The 21,341-nt window shown below is 38.2% G+C and overlaps 1 long non-coding RNA gene across 3 annotated transcripts; it reads left to right on the forward strand.

The window, feature by feature from the left end:
* The first annotated feature begins 5,710 nt into the window (after positions 1–5,710).
* On the forward strand, positions 5,711–20,947 carry LOC148129170 (uncharacterized). Of its 3 annotated transcripts, XR_015745652.1 has the most exons (7): positions 5,711–6,329; positions 6,918–7,002; positions 11,401–11,466; positions 14,470–14,633; positions 14,947–15,125; positions 16,942–17,065; positions 20,488–20,947. It is a non-coding gene; the product is annotated as an uncharacterized LOC148129170 (long non-coding RNA). The 3 variants fall into 3 exon arrangements; XR_015745653.1 differs by having other exon boundaries at positions 11,380–11,466; positions 14,470–15,125; XR_015745651.1 differs by having other exon boundaries at positions 14,470–15,125.
* Positions 20,948–21,341: the final 394 nt, after the last annotated feature.

Consider the following 21,341-nt stretch of genomic DNA (forward strand, 5'->3'; position numbering starts at 1 on the left):
TAGACCATCCATCACTGTGAGATACCCCACTGTAGTACACTGTGATACATTATTGGACAAAATCTGTATCTCTACTCAACACTTTGCCCGTTGTGTTGGAGTCACAAAATATTTGCTGGTTTTGCATTTGATATAGCAATAATGTGAGTATATTCTTCATACAGCAAAGGTATCTTCTGGCTTTGAATGTGTACTATATTGGTGGAAGAAGTACTTATAGCAAAAGTAGCACTATTTTCTCCCATTGTCCAGGCACAGACTAATAAAGTTTTTGATAGAGCATCTGCCATTGTGAGCCCCAGTTCCAGTCATACACTGTGATATATTATTGGACAAGAATGTGGTACAGTCCTGCTCAAAATATTGATTTTTGTCCATTGTATTGGAGTCAGAAGATATTCTTCATTTTCTGCACAAATACTGTGTATTACATTGATGTAAGAAGTATATTTAGCTTACAACATCTATTTGCCATATGTACAGTTGTCCATTGGGAATTTGTTGAAGTTTTTGATACAGCATCCACTGTGAGCCATAGCTAGTGCTATAGTACACTATGATATACCATTAGACAAAATCTGTATGTAGTTCTCTTTAAAACTTTGACTTTTCCACTTTTACATCTCAAGGTATTTGCTGGTTTTGCATTTGGTGCCAAAATAATGTGAATAAATTCTTCATGTAGCAAACATCCCCTGGGCCACTAAAGGTAGAACGTGCAGCCTCAATTTTCAGTTGGTTTAACCAGATATTGCTAAAATATAAGTGTTGCCCGTAGTACACTATGATCTATCATTGAACAAGAATGAGACACAGTTTTGCTCAAAATGTTGACTTTTGCTCATTGCGTTGGAGTCAGAAGGAATTCTTCCATTTCCACAAAGACTATATATATTACATTGGTGGAAGAAGTATATTTAGCTAAAACAGCATCCTTTTGTTCAGTTGTTCATTGAGAGAATGTGGAAGTTTTTGATACATCATCCATCACTGTGAGCTGTACGTACTGTAATACCATATACTGTACTGTACTGTAGTACTGTATCACAGTGATATATCACTGGACAAAATCTGATTGTGGTTGTACTCAAAACTTGACCTTTCCCCATTAGTTTAGAGTTATAAAATATTTACTGTTTTTGCATTTATGTTGTAATAATGTGATTAAACTCTTCATATAGCAAACTTTTCTGGGGCTGTTAGTAGTGGAATGTGCATCCTGAAAATGCGGATGGCCTAACACAATCGGAGAGATCAGATTCTATTTATTTATTTTATTTATTTATTTATTTATTTGATTTGCCAATTGTTTACAAGATAATAAGTATAAATGTATACATAGTTGTGAATACATGAAATGGTTACATATAAGAAAAATAAAAGAATAGGAGAAACAATAGGACAGGGACGGTAGGCACGTTGGTGCGCTTATGCACGCCCCCTACAGACCTCTTAGGAAAGGGGTGAGGTCAATAGTAGACAGTCTAAGGTTAAAGTTTTTGGGGTTTGGGGAAGAAACTACAGAGTCGGGTAGAGTATTCCAGACATTGACCACTCTATTGCTGAAGTCGTATTTCCTGCAATCAAGTTTGGTGCGGTTTACTTTGAGTTTGTATCTATTGTGTGCTCTTGTGTTGTTATGGTTGAAGCTGAAGTATTCATTGACAGGTAGGACATTGCAATGTATGATTTTGTATACCATGCTTAAGTCAGACCGAAGACGGCGTAATTCAAGGTTTTCTAGTTCTAGAATTTCAAGTCTGGTGGCATAAGGTATTCTACAGCGAGTAGAGGAGTGGAGAACTCTTCTTGTGAAATATTTCTGGACTTTCTCAATTGTGCTAATATCAGATACGTAGTGTGGATTCCAGACTGATGAACTGTATTCGAGTATTGGTCTAGCAAATGTTTTGTATGCTCTGGTTAGAAGTGTGATATTACCAGAGAAAAAGCTACGTAGGATTAGGTTAACAACTCTTAATGCCTTTTTGGCTATGTAGTTGCAGTGTGCTCTAGCACAGAGATTCTGCTCAAATATAAATGTTGTCGAAAACAAATGGACTTTGACAGAGAGTTACCCTGGACAAGATTCTCAAAATGAACATAAATAATCTTATTCCACCATTGTGTTCTTTCATTCAAGGTTGTTTTTATTGACAGGGATCAGATAATAGAATTACAGCTGCTCTATTATTTAATCAGAAAATTAGATGGCAACTCATACATCAATAATGCCAGCCTCATTTTTAGGAATGATCTTCAAAAAAACAATTATATTTTGGGGTGGTACAAAATTAATCACTTGGTCTGCTGGGCTTTACTTGGTATGGAGACATTACTAAATAATAATCTTTGTTGTACTTCTTCGTACTCTCTTCAACATCTTTTTTTGTATCTTGGGACCAGAACTGGATGCTGTATTCCAAGTGTTTTCTCATATCAAGGCAATATTTATCCATACTAATACTTCATGTAATCTTGATACTACATGCTGTAGTCCCAAAGGAATTGTCATCGGGGGCAGAGGCCAATGATGAGGTGGCTGCATGTAGGTTTTTTTTTTTTTTTTTTGGTAACAAGGGAAAGCTTAACCCCATTTTACAGGCGGTATAAAAGCTTGGCCAGGCCCATCATTGTAGGAGAGGGCCCAATGGGATTTTGGTACTTCCTTCTCTTTCAATAGACTGTGAATAAATTCTTAAGCCCTCAAAATAATAACTTGGAATCACTTAGGTGAGATGGCGAGTGTAGAAATTTAATCAATCAATCATCTTTCTCCAAGGTAAACTCACTTTAAGGTAACAATTCCAACTCAAAAGTGTATCACATTATGTTTATTTGGCTGGGTGTACAGACTGGTCCAGTTGAGAATGATTCTGGGCTCTGTAAATGCATTTTAAAAAAATCATACAGAAAAAAGTCAGTCATCTACATACTGTAGAGTAATGGAATATTCATCAATATGACTCTAATTTCAGAACTTCAATCATTAGGGAGAATGCAGACTGATTCAATAACCAAGATGTGAAAGGGCATCAATTTATTAGCAGGTTATTGGATATCCTACATCTTCTCCCCTCCCCTCCCCAATTTTCTTTCTAGAATCTCTTGATATCATCTTAATAGAATTTTAGGAAACAACCAAGGACTTTGGTTTCCTCTCCAATCCCCAGAACTTTTGTTTGTTATTTTCCTTCCCAAAACAATCTTTCTGAGATACTTTCTTTAAGAGGATGAAGAAACTTAATTAAGTTGGTTATCCTGGTCAGGAAACCTGTGACACTTCCCCCCCCCCCCCACACACACCTCAACTTTAGTACTTTTAAGATCTGGCTGGCTGTTGAAGTCTGGGATTTGAAGTCCATGCATCTTAAAGTGGGGTGAATAGGTACACTGCTCTAGATTAATCAGTAGCATCTGATCTGAATGCCTCTTGGTTGAAGTAGTTGAGTGGAAGAGGAAACTTAAGGACACCAATGCATTTAAGGAGACACAGATCAATTCAGTAGCCATTTCTTTCTTTTAAAAAAGGGCATATCTGTGGATTTGCATCTGTGATTTTTCAAGGCATAATCACAATCAAAACCCCCTTCATTATTATATTTTATGGCTATTTTGACCTTCCTCTAAAGAACCATTTGAGCAGCAAATATGGTTGTTTCCTGCCAACTTTTTTTCTCAACAGCCTGCAAGGGAGCCAGATTGACCCATACAAATTTCAATATAGCATGCCACTCAATGCTCCTTTGATGCTCTGAATGATCAAATGAATTTGAAGTACTATCTGTCTGTCTGCTTGCTCCCCTCTCTAATTTCTGTCTGTCTACCTGCCTGTTTATAATTCGGGGATGTCAAACTGGTGGCCCGTGCACGTGTAATGCACAGGCCATGCCCACCCCAGCTCTCTCTCTCTCTCTCTCTCTCTCTCTCTCACACACACACACACACAATCATTTCTCTATCTCTCTCTATCTCTCTCTGTCTCTATCTCTATCTATCTCTCATCTATCTCTCTAACTTTCATCTATCTAATCTATCTAATCTATCTCTGTCGATCACCTATCTTCATCATTACTGAAAGTATTTGCATCAAGACACATTTCTTGTGTGTCTAATCACACTTGGCCAATAAAGAATTCTATTCTATTCTTACCCTCTTCCCCCTCTCATTTATGTCTGTCTGTCTGTCTGTCTGTCTGTCTGTCTGTCTGTCTGTCTGTCTGTCTGTCTGTCTGTCTATCTATCTATCTATCTATCTATCTATCTATCTATCTATCTATCTATCTATCTATCTATCTATCTATCTATCCATCCATCCATCCATCCATCTATCTATCCATCCATCCATCCATCCATCCATCCATCCATCCATCCATCCATCCATCTATCTGTCTACCTATCTATCTATCTATCTATCTATCTATCTATCTATCTATCTATCTATCTATCTATCTATCTATCTATCTATCTATCTACCTACCTACCTACCTACCTACCTATCTATTCCCCCTTCTCCTATTATTTTCTATCTAATAGCTAACTCACAAAAGATAAGCCAATGGCAACTATAGGTTTTAGGAGGCTGAGAAAGTTAAGCAGAATTTTTAAAATTCTACACAAAACATGAAGTTGTGCATTCAAAAGTTAATTGTGTGTTTGTGTATTCCTGACTTCACAATTGTCTTTTCTGTAGCCCTGTGCAGAAGTCTAATATGTATCCAATGACTGTCAATCCCTTGCCTACCACTGTGATATATTCCTTCACAAAAACTCTTGTATAATGCAGTAGTTCTTGGACAACTAAACTTCTCCAAGGGGAATAAAATGGCTCCTAAAGTTTGAAAATATCTGAAAATATTGAAAATATTTTGCTTCCCTGAAAGTACGTGAGTAGAAGAACCTGCTAGTAAAATTTTGTAAAGATAGACTGTGTTTCTCAGAAAAGAATCAGTGTTCCTCAAATCAATGTTCAATATTCCAATATTTTCACCTAAACTTTTTATGGGATTTCCAAATTCAAAGACAGAGACATTTTAAACCCCAAATACTGGACATTGGAATAGTTGAAAAAAATAAAAAATAAAAAGAGAGGAAATGTTTCTTACCAGATAAGGCAATACCAAACAACAATAGAACAACTCAAGTTGAACTGAAAAAAAAAAAAAAGACAAAATATTGGAACTCAACAAACAAAACGCGGAGATTATGGAATAAACTGTCAAAGTCTCTCCCATATTTACTGGAGTATTAAAGGGCTGTTATAATGGAACAGCCAAAACAGCTGTCAAAATTACAATAATTTGATCGCACACTATTTACAAAATCAGCCTTCCTTGGAAGCACATTTATATTTTGATAGTTTTTAGGTTTTGGAAAAAGAAAACCTTGAATTGAATGTAACTTACCACCGCCTGTTAACTATTCTTCAGAATAGATATAACAACAATAATAATATGCCATATTAAGAAGGTTAGCAATCTTCTGCAGCTAACTTCCAGGGAATATTCTGGATGTAGGGACTCCTGCTTGAGCAGGGGGTAGGGCTAGAAGATATCCAAGGTTCTTTCCAACTCTGTTATTCTGCTAATCTGAATGTAAGTGCAAAATGTAGCTATATTTTGAGTGTTCTTTCAACTCACTGTGGCTTTACAACTTAGGGTATATTTAGAAGGGATAAATGAAGTCAGTCAGTGCCTATTTTAATTCCTCTTTCAGTTTCCCCTTTGTCATCCAGACAATCAACCTCAAAAGTGAAGTTCAGTTGCTCCAAGGATGGATCACATTGCAGATCTGTGGCTGACAAACAAAAATCAAGCTGCTGCACTTGAACACACTCAAGACTGAAAGAGATAGTTGGCTAGCCTGGGCAATAGTGAAAAGAATTACTCTACCTATACAAGCTACCCTACTGCAAATCTTGATCATCTGACCAGTTCTTCAATGCAGCAGCCACAGCTGTGGAAATTCCAGCTGGTCCATCATAATGCACATCTCATCAAAACCTAACAGATAGTAGTGTTCCAGTATATCAGGGACTGCTACAAAGAAGAAGAAGTCAACTTATTCTCCAAAGCACCTGAAGGCAGGAGAAGAAGCAATGGATGGAAACTAATCAAGGAGAGAAGCAACTTGGAACTAAGGAGAAATCAGGATAATTTGCCTCCAGAAGTTGTGAATGCTCCAACTCTGGAAGTTTTAAAGAAGAGATTGGACAGCCATTTATCTGAAATGGTATAGCGTTTCCTTCCTAAGCAAAGGTTGGACTAGAAGACCTCCAAGGTCCCTTCCAACTCTGTTATTCAGATGAAGAAGATTGGATGTGGATCCAGGTCAGTCCATTCTGGCTCTTCAATAATTGGAGCTATTGTTTCTTTTTTCCCCCTTGACCTACTTTAAGCCCTTTTGGTTTCAGGAGATCTCATACCAACGTGGCTTTTGGAGGAAGGACCTGTTAGCTGCGACATTAACTATGAATCAGGAATCCATGGAGTTTTTGCCAAAGGATCTGCCACTGTGGTTGCTATATGCCCTGTGATACATTCTTTGACAAAATCTACAGCATTCAAAATTACCTTTCCATAAAAAATGTGGAAAGGCAGCTCCTTGGGCTTTGAGGTGTAGTAGCAAATATATAAATGTTTTCTCATTTTTCAGATGGGATTGTCCAAAAGAAAATGAAATAAAGATTTCCTCCAAAGGAACACTTGTACTCTCCATTAGTAACAGAACAATGTTCTTTAGAACATTTGTGCTGAATCTGACTGTGTTTCCAATGAATTTTCTCCTTAATTCTGACCAAAAAATGCTGTTTTCCCCCCCTCTTTTCTTACTGGTTGAATAAGCATGTGTGACAGAAAATTTAAAGTAGCAATAGGAGATACACATTAGTAGTTTTGCAACCATTATTTCCTCTTCAGAAAACTGAAACCTCTTTCCATCTGAGTTCAACAATTGGTGTCTTTATGGATGTATAGGTGGACAACAGGAACTTTGGTGACTGAGGTAGGTATACATTTAATAAATAATTAAAATTTCCCGAGAAACAACATAGATTTGTTACTTCTGGATTTTTTTAAAAAATCTTTAGCCTACAACTTTAGTATTTCCTGCCTTTTAATGTTTACTGTATCTGTTTTTATTTAAACTAGATAAAGTTGACCAGGTGCTACATCTCTTGAGGCAGTATTTATTTCAGCCTTACTAATTCAATATTTTCCTTCCAAGGTCTGTATTTAGTTTAGTTTACTTTATAGTCATTGCACTTCATACAATGAAATTAAATGACATCTTCAGTGCACATCATACATAAAAAATACACAAAAAAGTAAAACAAAAACACACATCCTTCATATTCTATACAATTGAATTGAAAACCCCCTGATATTGCATTAATATTGCACTATACAGTAGAATTCAATACCATTCTGCGATAGAAGCTGTTTTTCAGCCTATTTGTCCTTGTTTTTTATTGTCCTATACCGTCTTCCAGATGGTAATAGTTCAGAAATAGGGTTCCCAGGATGAGATGGATCTTTAAAGATGTTTTGAATTTTCTTAAGGCAGCGGGAGCTATAAAAGGAGGGGAGAGGGTATTTAGGACTGAAATCCAGGAACTGTGTTTAGCAAGCCTGAGAAAAAATTCTTGATGACCACTTCCATGTTTTCAGAAGCAGATGTTAAATACTTTAAATGGGTTTAAAAGTGGATGTGGATGTAAATTAAATGCAGCAGGCAAACATTAATCTATTTGACATACTATTAAATAGCAGTAAATTATGGCATTTAGAGTGTGATTCCTATTAATTTTGGCAATTTAGGTTGTTTGTTAATTGCATTATAGAAACCATCAAGGGTGGTTTGATGTAATGGTATGTGAGAATGGCCTTAGAAGACAGAAGAAAAATCTGTAAATTAGACAACAATCATACAAGAGATATCTCTCCAAAGCACCTGAAAGCAGGACAAGAACCAATGGATGGAAATCAGTCAAGGAGGGGACCAAGTTAGAACTAAGGAGAAATTTCCTGGCAGTTAGAACAATTCATCAGTGGAACAACTTGCCTCCAGAATTTGTGGGTGCTCCAACACTGGAGGTTTTGAAGAAGAGATTGGACAACATTCGTTTGGGATGGTAAAGTGGTTCCTGCTTGAGCTAACTTGGACTAGAAGATCTCCAAGGTCCCTTCCAACTTTTTATTCTGTTATTAAGTACTACAATGGGAAAGGGGGCGTGAGAATCATCTTAGAAAGGGACCCTCCCCTGTTTTGTGTTAAGTATAAATAAAGGAGGACAGATTTGCTTTCAAGACTTGCAGGATTTAGTTTTTTTTTTTTGTAGTATTTATTTGATTTGTCAATCGCTTACAAGATAATAGGTATAAGTAAAAACATAATTATGAATACATGAAATGGGTACTTATAAGAAAAATAAAAGAAACAATAGGACAGGGGCGGTAGGCATGTTGATGCGCTTATGCACGCCCCCTACAGACCTCTTAGGAAAGGGGTGAGGTCAATAGGAGACAGTCTAAGGTTAAAGTTTTGGGGGTTTGGGGAAGAAACCACAGAGTCAGGTAGAGTATTCCAGACATTGACCACTCTGTTGCTGAAGTCATATTTCCTGCAATCAAGTTTGGTGCAGTTTACCTTGAGTTTGTATCTATTGTGTGCTCTTGTATTGTTATGGTTGAAGCTGAAGTATTCACTGACAGGTAGGACATTGCAATGTATGATTTTATATACTATACTTAGATCGGACCGAAGGCAGCATAGTTCTAGGTTTTCTAGGTCTAGAATTTTAAGTCTAGTGGCATAAGGTATTCTGCAATGAGTAGAGGAGTGGAGAACTCTTCTTGTGAAATATTTCTGGACTTTTTCAATTGTGTTAATATCAGACCTTACAATGAATTGGTAGTACTCATAGTTTCTGCTTTTTATCAGAATCAAAATCGAGTTGGAAGGGACCGTGGAGGCCTTCTAGTCCAGTCCACTGCTCAAGCAGGAGATCTTACACCATTTCAGACAAGTGACTGTCCAGTCTCTTCTTCAAAACCTCCACTGATGGAATGCCCTCAATTTCTGCTGGCAAGCTGTTCCACTGGTTAATTGTCCTCACTATTAGGAAGTTTCTCCTTAATAATCAAGATCAAGGGGGGTACTAATACCACTCTATAAAGCCTTAGCAAGACCACACCTAGAGTACTGCATCCAGTTTTGTTCACCACACTATAAAAAAGATGTTGAGACTCTAGAAAAAGTACAGAGAAGAGCAACCAGGATGATTAGAGGACTGGAGGCTAAAACATACAATGAACGGTTGCAGGAACTGGGCTTGGCCAGTCTAGTAAAGAGAAGGACCAGGGGAAACATGATAGAGGTCTTCCAATATTTGAAAAGCTGCCACAGAGAGGAAGGGGTCAAGCTATTTTCTAAAGCACCTGTAGGCCAGACAAGGAATAATGGATGGAAACCGAACAAGGAGAGATTTAACCTGGAAATAAGGAGAAAACTTTCTGACAGTGAGAACCATCAACCAATGGAACAGCTTGCCCTCAGAAGTTGTGGATGCACCATCACTTGAGACTTTCAAGGAGAGATTGAACTGCTATTTGTCAGAAATGGTGTAGGGTCTCCCACTTGGGCGGGGGGTTGGACTAGATGACCTACAAAGTCCCTTCCAACTCTGATTATCTGTTATCTGTTATCTTTCAAGGTTGAGTTGGTTCAGCAACTTGTTGCAGGAGGCCAGGGGTTTTTCCAGTTTGGTGTTTCATTGTGGCACAAATTGAGCAACTTTTTACATAGTCCTCGACATCAGGTTTCATTTTTGGCCACCAGAATTGTCTTCTCAGTAAATGTAGGGTTTTTAGGAATCCGAAGTGGCCTCCCAGCCCTGAGTCGTGGCTACGCTTTAGTACCAGCAGTCTTAGGGTTGTGGGTACATAAAGCTTAGCCCCTTTCCAAGCTAGAACATCATTCATTGTCAACTCAGTTTGATGGTCCAGGAACCAAGGATCGGTCAATAGGGCCATTTTCAATTCTGTAGTCAGCTTATCTTCCAGGTGTTTGGGGTTGCAGTTGGCTTGGGCTTGAGTGGTCACTTGGCCTGCCGATTGAGCTTCTGAAATTAAGGCTTGTACTATTTCCTCTCGGTGGCTGTCAAACTGAGGTTATAAAAGGTTGGTGAGCAATGGAAGGAGGCTAATATCTGTATTTTTTCACCCAGGTATGAAGCTAACAAAAATTTGGGATTATCGGAAACAGGATATCTCAGTGGAGATTCTCAGTCAACCAAGTCATTGTTGTCCCAAAGGTGCTTTTCTTTTCTTTTTCAAAAGGTAGCTGGATTTTTTTGTTTTTTTCTCGAAGACCTTTCGCTTTTCATCCAAAGAGTTTCTTCAGTTCTACAACCATGACCCAGATGATTGAGAATCTCCATAGACGCTGAATTACACGTAGTCCTTGATTTACAACAGTTTATTTATTGACCATTCAAAGTTACAACAGGACTGAAAAAAGTGACTTCATGACCATTTTTCATTGGCTTACGACCATTCCCTGTGATCATGTGATCAAAATTAGGCTGTTTGGGGCCACGTGATTCCTTTTTGCAACCTTTTGACAAGCAAAGTCAACAAGGAAGTCAGATTCACTTAATGATGGAGTTACTAACTGAACCAAAGCGATGATTCACTCAACAACCATGGCAAGAAAAAGTCACAACATGGGGCAAAACTCACCTAACAAATGCCTCCCTTAGCAACATAAATTTTGGGCTCAATTGTGGTCTTAAATTGAGGACTACCTCTAGTAAGACTGAAATAGATACTGCCTCAACAGTTATAGCACTTCCTCAACCCCCAAAAACAGTCCAATTGCCTTTTGAGAAAAAAAAGCATCTTTGGAACGATCAAAAAAGGACATTCATTGTTCTTTCAAACTTCAAAACTGAAAGAATTTTGCTTCATGTGAAGGCTTCAGCACTGTGGATTAGACACAGTGAAAGTAACAAACTTGGTCATTTGATTCCTTAGATTTCTAATGGTTTTTGTATAGGGCTGTTTCACCGTGAAGCCCCAGTTGCACAGTAATTAATGCCTTGACAAAAACCCTTCCTCTTTAAATACTGTAGTAATGTTGGGGTGAACATCCTGAATAGAATAGAGTAACAGAGTTGGAAGGGACCTTGGAGGTCTTCTAGTCCAACCCCCTGCACTCTTCTTGGTGTTATGCCAGGAGCAGTAGCAAGTAATAACCCCAAACCTTGCAATTTTTTTTGCAAGCTTCCTCGGAAGCTGGGATGTGGGATACCAATCACCATTTTCATTCCAATATTTTCAAAAGATAATCAAAAAATGCAAGGGTATTTATGTTCAACAGCCCCTTCACCTTTTCCTGCAGGCCTTCACTATACTGTAGAACTCCATAAAAGTCTTAGAAAATTTGCCAGATTCAGAAGAGAACAAGGTAGGAAATCACCTTGGTTTATCTTGTATCTTCAGAAAGAGCACACTTAATATCTCCTTTTTCTTCCTTAATACTTATATCTTCTTTTTATTTCTTGATCATCCCGAAGGTGTTTTTTTTTCCCCAAAAGGCAACTGGGCGTTGTTTTTCCTTGAAGACATTTTGGTTCCTCTCCAAAGAAGCTTCTTCAGTTCTCACAGCCAGAACCGAAGAAGCTTCTTGGATGAGAAGTGAAATGTCTTCAAGGAAAAACGAAGAAAGTCCAACTGCCTTTTGAAAAAAATAAAAAACACTTTTGGGACAACCATGACTTGGATGACTGACAGTGTCCACAGACCTCTTTGATCTTTACAACATGAGAGATAAAAAAAGCTTTAGATTTAGTCCTTCAGGTCAGCTGGTAGAAAATGAATGGGGAGATTTTGAAAAGGAAATCTTGATTTCAATCCCCACTTAGAAAGTGGTTGCATGGTTGTAAATACAGTGGCATGATCATTCCTTGATATCAAGAAAGAAATTTGGCTTGCTGCAGATTACATTCTGAAAAAAAGACTCCTTATTGAAGATAATGATGCCTAGTACCTCTGCAGTATCTAGCCCTTGCTGTCTAGTGTTTCAATTACTGGACAACTGACTGGACAGTTTCTTTTGTGTGCAAAGGACCTCCATAGTCTTGCCCTAAATTCCAGCTTTAATGTCACTGTGTTTGTTTGTTTTACAATGTTGGTTGATTTTACAATGTTGGTTGAGGAAGTCGTTGGATGAAGAAACCAGCAATCAGAATGGACATCACCTGGTTTTAAGATGAAAGCTTCCTTGCTTCCTTCCTTCCTTCCTTCTTTCCTTCCTTCCTTCCTTCCTTCCTTTATTCCTTCCTTCCTTCCTTCCTTCCTTCCTTCCTTCCTTCCTTCCTTCCTTCCTTCCTTCCTTCCTTCCTTCCTTCCTTCTTTATTTTCTCTCTCCCCCTCTCCTCCTCCCATTTTCTCACTCTCCCATTCTCTCATCCTCTCTCTCTTCCTCTCTTCCTCCCTCATCCTCTCCTCCCACCCCTCCCCTCCTTCTCCCTTCCTCCCTCCCGTCCTACCCCCTCTCCCCCTCCCATCCTTTCATTTTCTCTCTCCCTCTCTCCCTCCCCCTCTCCTCTTTTTCCCCTCCCATTCTCTCCCCCTCTCCCTCCCATCCTCTCTCCCTCCCCCATTTTCTCTCTCTCTCTCTTTCTCTCTGTCTCTGTCTCTCTGTCTCTCTCTGTCTGTCTGTCTCTCTCTCTCTCTCTCATTCCCCTCCTCTCTCTCCTAGTGAATTTCTAACATTTCCTTGGCACTGTTAATATATTCATAATATATAAATACAATTTAATCTGGGCTCCATCAAGAGAGAAAGGACCATGGCTTTGCACCTCAAGAGCCTAAAAGTTTGTGGATGTTTTTTTAAAGCAGATAAAAATTGGTTTGTATATGACAAGAAAATATGGAATACTGGCCTGCCCGAGGCCCCATTTAGACCCATAATTTTTTTAGTTGGGGGAGGGCTTAAGAAGCAAAATTAGTTTTGCAAGTGACTACATCATCTATTATTCCCTTAAAATGCTTGAAATCTCTTCACCAAATTGGTCACACCCCCTTTTAAAGTGTGACCCTCAATATGTCACACAAAACACTTCGAACTTATAGGTATTGTTAGTTGGATAGTATTTCTTATTTTTACCACTGCATTGAAGTGTGTTTTAAGATCATGCTGGGAAGCTCCAAAAGAAAAATGTCAATCTTACTTTTCCATAGAGACTTTGTGCAGTGAAGGTAGAAGGGCTTCCTTTATCAAGTTAGGTTGAAAACGGTTGCTGTTTGCATTGTTATTTTTGTCTCTGATTCTAAGTGGTCTTGACTCTCAGGAATCTGGCAGCATCGCAGAGGGTAAGTTAATTGATTGATCGTTGAATTGATCAGACAAGAGCTTACTTTATGGATCGTATCACTGTGCTATCCTGTCACACACTGATTTATGCCTTGACAAGAACTGACCCAGGTCTCTGTTCCTGGAATCAAGATCTGCAGTTAGGACTGGAAGACATCACAATAGATTTGAAGGCAGTCTTTATCTCAATCAGAATAGAGCTGGAAGGGACCTTGGAGGTCTTCTAGTCCAACCCCTCCTCAAAGAAAAGATCCTATACCATTTCAGATAGCTGTCCAGTCTTTTCTTAAAAAACTTCCAGCGATGAAGCTCCCACAACTTCTGAAGGCATTGATTAATTGTCCTCACTATTCGGAAGTTTCTCCTTAATTCCAGGTTGCTTCTCTTCCTGATTAGTTTCCATCCATTGTTTCTTGTCTTGTTTTTTGGTGCTTTGGAAAATAAGTTGACCCCCTGTTCTTTGAGGCAGCCCCACAAATACTGGAATATTGCTATCATGTCACCCCAGTTCTTATTTTCTCTAGACTGGGCATACCTAATTCTTGCAACTGTTCTTCATATGTTTTTGTCATCAGGCCCTTAATCGTCTTAGTTGATCTTCTTTGCACTTTTTCAAAAGTCTCAACATCTTTTTTGTAATGTGGTGACCAAAATTAAATGCAGTATTCTAGGTGTGGAATTATAAGGATTTATAAAGCAGTACTCAGTCTTCATGTGATTTGATTCTATGCCTCTGTTTATACAACAAAAGATTTTATTAGCTTTTTTGGCTGCTGCCATACATGGTTGGCTTGTGTGATCTTCCACTAGGATGGTCGGGGAAATTGGGTGGGGATTTCCAATTATTTATTGTCTTTCTTGTTCAATTTCTAAGAGGAGCCCAAAACAAAAATGCATTAAAAAATAATTACTGTTTTTTTTCAGCCACATGCACAAATACAAATGTTTTGGGACAATAACCTTAAGAGAGATTCTCAGTCATCCAGGCCATGGTTGTCCCAAAGGTGCATTTCAAAAGACAATTGGGCTTTCTTTATTTTTGCTAGAAGATCTTTCACTTTTCATCCAAGAAACTTTTTCATTTCTGCTTAGGAAGAACTGAAGAACTGGAAGAAGCTACTTGGATGAGAAGCGAAATGTCTCCAAACCAAAACAAAATCCAGTTGTCTTTTGAAAAAGCACCTTTGGAATCACCTTGAAAATGCATGGGGGTCCTTTAACAGCTTCCTGATTCAGCTGAAGGAGTAAATGAACACGTGAGAATCCGACTGTATCCTTTTAAAACTTATTTTAATGGCTTCTTGTCCTTAGTCTGGGTTCCTTATGAATCATACAATGGTAATGACATAGCTGATAATAATGTATACGCATTCACTGTCCCATTGTTAAGAGGAGACTACAATTCACAGCCTTCAGGTTGATTCTGAAATGGACTCTTTCTCAAAAAGACAGGATGAATCTTAATGATTTCTTGTGTTGTGATTTATTGATAATTGTAGCTTTGTTGTGGTATATTGTTGTTTGATCTTTGTTGTACACCACCTCTGAATTGCTTGTCTGATGAGGCAGGTGACAACATAAAATAGACAAATAAATCCATATAACTGAATAACAGAGCTGGAAAGGATCTTGGAGATCTTCTAGTCCAACCTCCTGCTCAAGAAGGAAACCCTACACCACTTCAGACAAATGGTTGTCCAATCTCTTCTTAAAAACTTCCAGTGTTGGAGCGTTTACAACTTCTAGAGGCAAGTTGTTCCACTGATTAATTGTTCTAACTGTCAGGAAATTTCTCCTTAGTTCTAGGTTGCTTCTCTCCTTGATTAATTTCCACCCATTGCTTCTTGTCTTGCCCTCAAGTGCTTTGGAGAATAGCTTGACTCCCTCTTCTTTGGGGCAGCCCCTGAGATATTTAAACACTACTAGACATACCCAATTCCAGCAACTGTTCTTTATATGCTTTAGCCTCCAGTCCCCTAGGTTCACCCCTAATCTCCAAAGCACCTGATATAAAACACTTCCAACCATCTCAACATTTATAATCATAATATTGGATTGTTAAACTGCTTTGGGCAAAAAAAGAGTTTTGCATATTTTTAATGCCCATGTTTTTAAATATGTTATTTTTGGATTGTATTATTTCAAAAGACTTGCCAAAAAATGCTGTGATGCTTCAGATATTGTATGAATGTTTTCTCTTTCAGCTAGTACTCTTTCTGACTCAACAAAGATTTTGTATGGATGTTAATCACCATGCTACTACCCCATCCACAGTGATACATCCTCGTACAAATTTCTTGAACTAATGCTGAATAACTCAGTAGAGTTAAAAGGGAGTAAAAAAGAGAGAGAGAGAGAGAAAAGCAGGGCTTATACTACCTGAGACTTCTCAGGGAACAATTAAATGAAAAACTTCTGGTGACCTTCTACCGCTGCACCATAGAGAGTATCTTAACTTACTGCACCTCTGTATGGTTTGCCAATTGCACGGAGGCAGATAGGAAAGCATTCCAGAGGGTTAATGTCATTGCCCAGAGGATCATTGGTTGCCCTCTTCCCTCTTTGGAAGAGCTTTATAGCTCTGACTGCCTTAAGAAAGTTCAAAACATTCTCAAAGATCCATCTCATCCTGGGAACCCCTTTTTTTTTTTTAACTATTACTATCTGGCAGACGGTACAGGATAATAAAAACAAGGACAAATAGGCTGAAAAACAACTTCTATTCCAGGGCAGTAGCTATATTAAAATTCTGCTGTATAGTGCAATATTAATGCAGTATCAGAGGTTTTCAATTCAATTGTATAGAATGTGAAGGATGTGTGGTTTTCTTTATTTTTTATAGTTTTCTTATGTAAGATGTACACTAAAGATGGCATTTAATTTCCTTATATGAGGTGCAACGATAATAATGTAAACTAACTAACCAGAGAGGGAAACATAATTCTGAGAAGATTTCCAGTTATTTTGAGCATGAACAAGCACTAGATTGAGATTATAGTAACTGGCTTTAGATCCTATTGATATTCAATGAAATGTAGGAATGTGTAGCATCCTGCAACTTTGTCTTTCAATACCTAATCAATAGATACCACAATGAAAGCATATTAAAGTTATAAAGAGGAAGATGTCTTTGAGACAAGTTGGTTTAAAAGCAGAGCCGAAGATCTAAAGATTAGCTAGAAAGCAAGAAATCCAATGATTTCCTGCTTTCTAGCTAATTTAAATCTCCTGGCACAGTAGAACAGCTGATGGTCAGGGAAATAAAAGGAAAAACAGCAACCTAGCAGGCAAGTTTGCTAGGTAAGGAGTGAGTGGGTGGGGAGGGTTCCCGCAGGCCATGTCGGCGGCGCAGCCTTGTGTTCCTGCGCAGCCTGGATTAATGGCTTTGGGGGGGGGGGTGTTCTGGGGATACATTTCTCTGCGGACCACCAAAATTTTCTCGCAGAGCACCAGTGGGCCGCAGCCCACTGGTTGGCAACCATTGCTCTAATAGATATAGAATATATATTTTATCTATCGATTATTACAGATAATAATAATTATGATGGTGTTCTCTACATACAGTTGCCCTTCAAATCTACCTATGATCTGTGCAATATAAAACACGACCACAAACCTAGTTTGGGATTGTCTGAATTATCAGTTTGATGTTTATTGGTTTGCACTGATGGTTCCAGACCTACTTAAGGTATTGCTGATCCTAAATCTGTATTTCACAACTTTGGGAAGAAGTATTATATAATTGAAATGGTGGAAAGTCCTTTTGTAACCCTGGTTTTAGACTGAATCCCAACATCTTTTCATAAAAATTAGTTTTTTCCCAACTTTGGCAAGTTTAAGATTTTAAAACGCTGATTAGGGATTTCTGGGAATTGTCCACACTCCTTGAAGTCATCAAGGTTGGTTAACACTGTACTAAATGGTTTGGGAGTTCTCTAAATATCTTTTCTTCTGCCTTCTTTTTCTGTTTCCGATATATATTCTCTTTCTTACTCTAGTTTGGAGGGACTCTCTAAGGACCCATTTAGTTGTGGCAATAACCTTTCTGTAATGATGTAATTATAGGGATGTGATGGCTCAGTGGCTAAGATGCTGAACTTGTCAATCAGAAAGGTCAGCAGTTCGGTGGTTTGAAACCCTAGTGCCACATAATGGAGTGAGCTCCTGTTCCTTGTCCCAGCTTCTGTCAACATAGCAGTTCGAAAATGTAAAAATGCAAGGAGAGAAATAGGGACCACTTTGGTGGGAAGGTTCCATGCATCTTCACTGTTTAGTCATGCTGGCCACATGACCAAGGAGATGTCTTTGGACAGCGCTGGCTCTTCAGCTTTGTAACAGAGACAAGCACCGCCCCCTAGAGCCAGAAATGACTAGCATGTATGTGCAAGAGGAATCTTTACCTTTAATGATGTAATGTGCACATGTGCCCCTGTTTATGCATGTTTTATACAGTACATTCTTTCCCTTAAGATGCTTTATCCAATCATACAATTTTGGGAAAAAAGAAAGGGCCTTGGATATGGGAAGGAGTATATACAGGTAGTTCTTGACCTACAATCACAAAATTGAGCCCAAATTTTCTGTTGTTGACTGAGAATTTTCTTGGCACAGTTGTTAAGTGAATAACCGTGGTTAAGTTAGTAACCTGGTTGTTAAGTGACTCTGGTTTCCCCAATGACTTTGCTTATAAGAAAGTCACAAAAGGTGATCACATTATCCAGGACATTCATTTCATTTAATGATCCCATAATTCCTTGCAGGGTGGAGTCTGGGCAACTGAATGGAGCTAGCAGAGTGTTTACTGGCTGGATGTCCTTCCTGTCACCAATGCAGAGTTTTGTTCAGCAGATATATTCTCAATTTGCCCAAAGAGAGAAATATCTGCCTAGGATTAAACTAACAGCCTCCTGATTGTGAGGTGAGAGCTCCACCTCTAGGCCACTGCACCACTCCACATTATCCAGGGCATTGCACTGTTATAAATACAAATCAGTTGCCAAGTGTTTGAATTTCATCATATGACCACAGGGATGATGCAAATGTGCATATGTCCCTGTTTATTCATCATTTATTTATACTTTCTTGTTACAGATTTCAAGATGCTTTATCCAATGATACAACGTTGTTAAAAAAAGAAAACTTGAACATGCTGCGGACATAGGAAAGGGTATATAAATGGATTAAATAAGCAAAGGGACAAAGCAAGTAAGAGGATGCAATTGATGGGTCTAGGACAACTCTCCACAATCAACTCTATGCAGCCAATTCTTAGTGGCCAACTTGCCACAGTCAACTCATTGCACTCAACTCCCAGTGGCCAACTCTCCTTGGCCAACTGTCTGTGGCCAACTCTCCATGGCCAACTCACCATGGCCAGCTTGCCACAGCCAACTCATTGCCTTCAACAGCCTGCAGCCACCTCACTATGGCCAACTCACCACAGCTGACTCGCCATGACCAACTCATGGTCGGACAACTCGCCACGGGACAAAAGTTATACTAATATCAAAGAAATGGTGGATAAGAATCATTAAAGAAAAGATGCAAAAGGAAGGACAACATGAAATGTGAATGAGAATTTTTTTAAAAAATAAATCATATTAAATAATTAAATTGAATTGTTGAATTGTTCTATGGTAACCTGTCCCATGGTGAGTTGGCCACAGTAAGTTCTCCCATTCTGGCATTTGATAGTTCTTGGGCATAGAAGAAAGTTGGTGTTAATTGATTCTCCCTCCAACTCAATTTTCTGGCATCTGATAGAATCTTTTTGCATGGAAGAAAGTTGGTGTTCATTGATCTCTCTCTCTCTCTCTCCCCCCCCATCCCCCAAACTCATTTTTTTGGTCAATTTTTGCTGCAGGTTTTTTTTTTTTGGACTTGTTACTTTGGTCATCATTTCTTTGTTGTAATTACCCTCTCATTTACTATCCTTTGGAAACTAATTTGAAAACTGTTTGAGGGAAGTGGAGTAGAAATATTTAATAAGGAATGAAAACTCAGTGGAGACAGAATTTTGTAGATGGCTGATTCTGTGTGGTTTCAGTATAGATGTTCCATAGCTTTCTCTCACAGTGATCTGTGCCTGACACAGAAATATACTGCACTATCTGCGATTGTCAAAGTTCTCAACTCGAGATAGAATTCATTTTTGGCAATGTCTCTGCTGATAATAATTTGATTGTTGAAACATGAATTGTAGTAGGCTTCCCCTCCTCCATTAATGCTCTTAATGCCTCCCAGCCATTCAAGACCTTTTCCTTGACATTTTCGGCACCAGCCCCAGTACCATCCACCGACTTCCACTCCAGAAACAGCACAGTCAAGTTTGACAGATTGTCCCAGACTCTGAGTTTTAAAAAGGGACTGGGACAGCTGCACATTGGGAAAAACACCTGGTAAAATAAAAGAAAGGTTAGACACAAATTGTTTGATTTGACTCCTGGGATAAGAAACATTTAGCAAATTCCTACAGATCTTCCTAGGTTCTAAGTAATTGGGGAAAGCAGAAATGGCTAGATCTGGTCCAGTTGCAATTTCTTCTAACAATTTCCAATGCTCAACAATTTACAATTCTAGGATAAATTTTCTAATGGTGAGAGCAATCAACCAACAGAACAACTTTTCATCACTGGAGGCTTTCAAAAACAGGATGGACAATCATTTATCTGGACTCATATAAGGACTCCCACTCAATCAAGGGGTTGAGCTAGAAGACCTCCAAGGTCCCTTCCAATTCTATTATTCTATGTTCTGTGTGCTACTTCCTATACCACCTCTAAGTTGTGGAACATAGTTTCCATCTTCAGAAATTGTGTGTCCAAGTAAGCCTTTTGAATCAGAATCTTCATGAATGTAACTTTGGTTCTGACTGTTATTCTATCTATATTGCTAATTGACCATCCTGGACCCCTCTCACTCAAATCAAAGGTTCAAATCAAAGTAATAAATATATAAGATAGTTGGTCTTTGCTTCCATGCCATAATTAGCTCCACTCATTCTGACCTGGAAAGATGATCAATAAAAGCAGGAATTCTGCTAAGATGTTTAACTCTGTTCTTACTGCTACATTCATCTTTCTCTCCCTTTTTTCTTTTGCTTTTTTGCAGAATTGATGGGGCACCCATGAAGGTTGTTCCTTAAGAGGTAATGCTTCTTCTTGGTGATTTACATAAAGAACACACTATTTAAGGGAGAAAAGAAGTCAAGAAGAATCTCCACAAAATGTGTTTTTTCTTTGAAGACTTTCTGAGCTGAAGAAGGTTCTTGGATGAGAAGCAAAACATCTTCACAGAAAAACCAGAAAGTCCATTTGCTTCCTGAAAAAAGCACCATTGGGATATACTTTGCATACTTGCATTTGCTGTGCTATATTTTGTATTGCATCCATAGGAATCATTCTTGCTTAACATTGGGTATATTTCTGTTCTGAAAACATGCTGTTAATTTTATTATTATTGCATATTCTCTAAGTTTTCAATTCCTGCCCCAATAGCTTTGTTAATATTTCACTTTTCCAATGTTGTTCTAAAATTATCCTTGCCTGTATAAACATTCATTTTAGTAAATTGTGGCTTTTTTTTTTTTGTTAATATGTTTTGGAATTTTGCCATGTAGCAAGAGTTTTGCTTTCATTTCTAATCTGATTTCTAAAATTAAAGCATTCTAAATTAAAAAAATAATAATATTTCACTTTTCCAACATTACGCTAAAATTATCCTTGCCTATATAAACATTCATCTTAGTAAATTGTGGCTTTTTTTTTTTTTGTTAATATGTTTTGGAATTTTGCCTAATAGCAAGTGTTTTGCTTCCATTTCTAATCTGATTTCTAAAATTCAAACATTCTAAATTAAAAAAAAAAAAAATTGTTAAAATTTCACCTTTCCAACATTACACTAAAATTATCCTTGCCTCTGTAAATATTCATCTTAGTAAATTGTTTGTGTGTGAGAGAGAGTTC

The sequence above is a fragment of the Notechis scutatus genome, chromosome Z (genome assembly GCF_049901735.1).
Source record: "Notechis scutatus isolate UNSWTSFEM ecotype Mainland chromosome Z, rNotScu1.2, whole genome shotgun sequence".
NCBI classification, from domain to species: Eukaryota; Metazoa; Chordata; class Lepidosauria; order Squamata; family Elapidae; genus Notechis; species Notechis scutatus.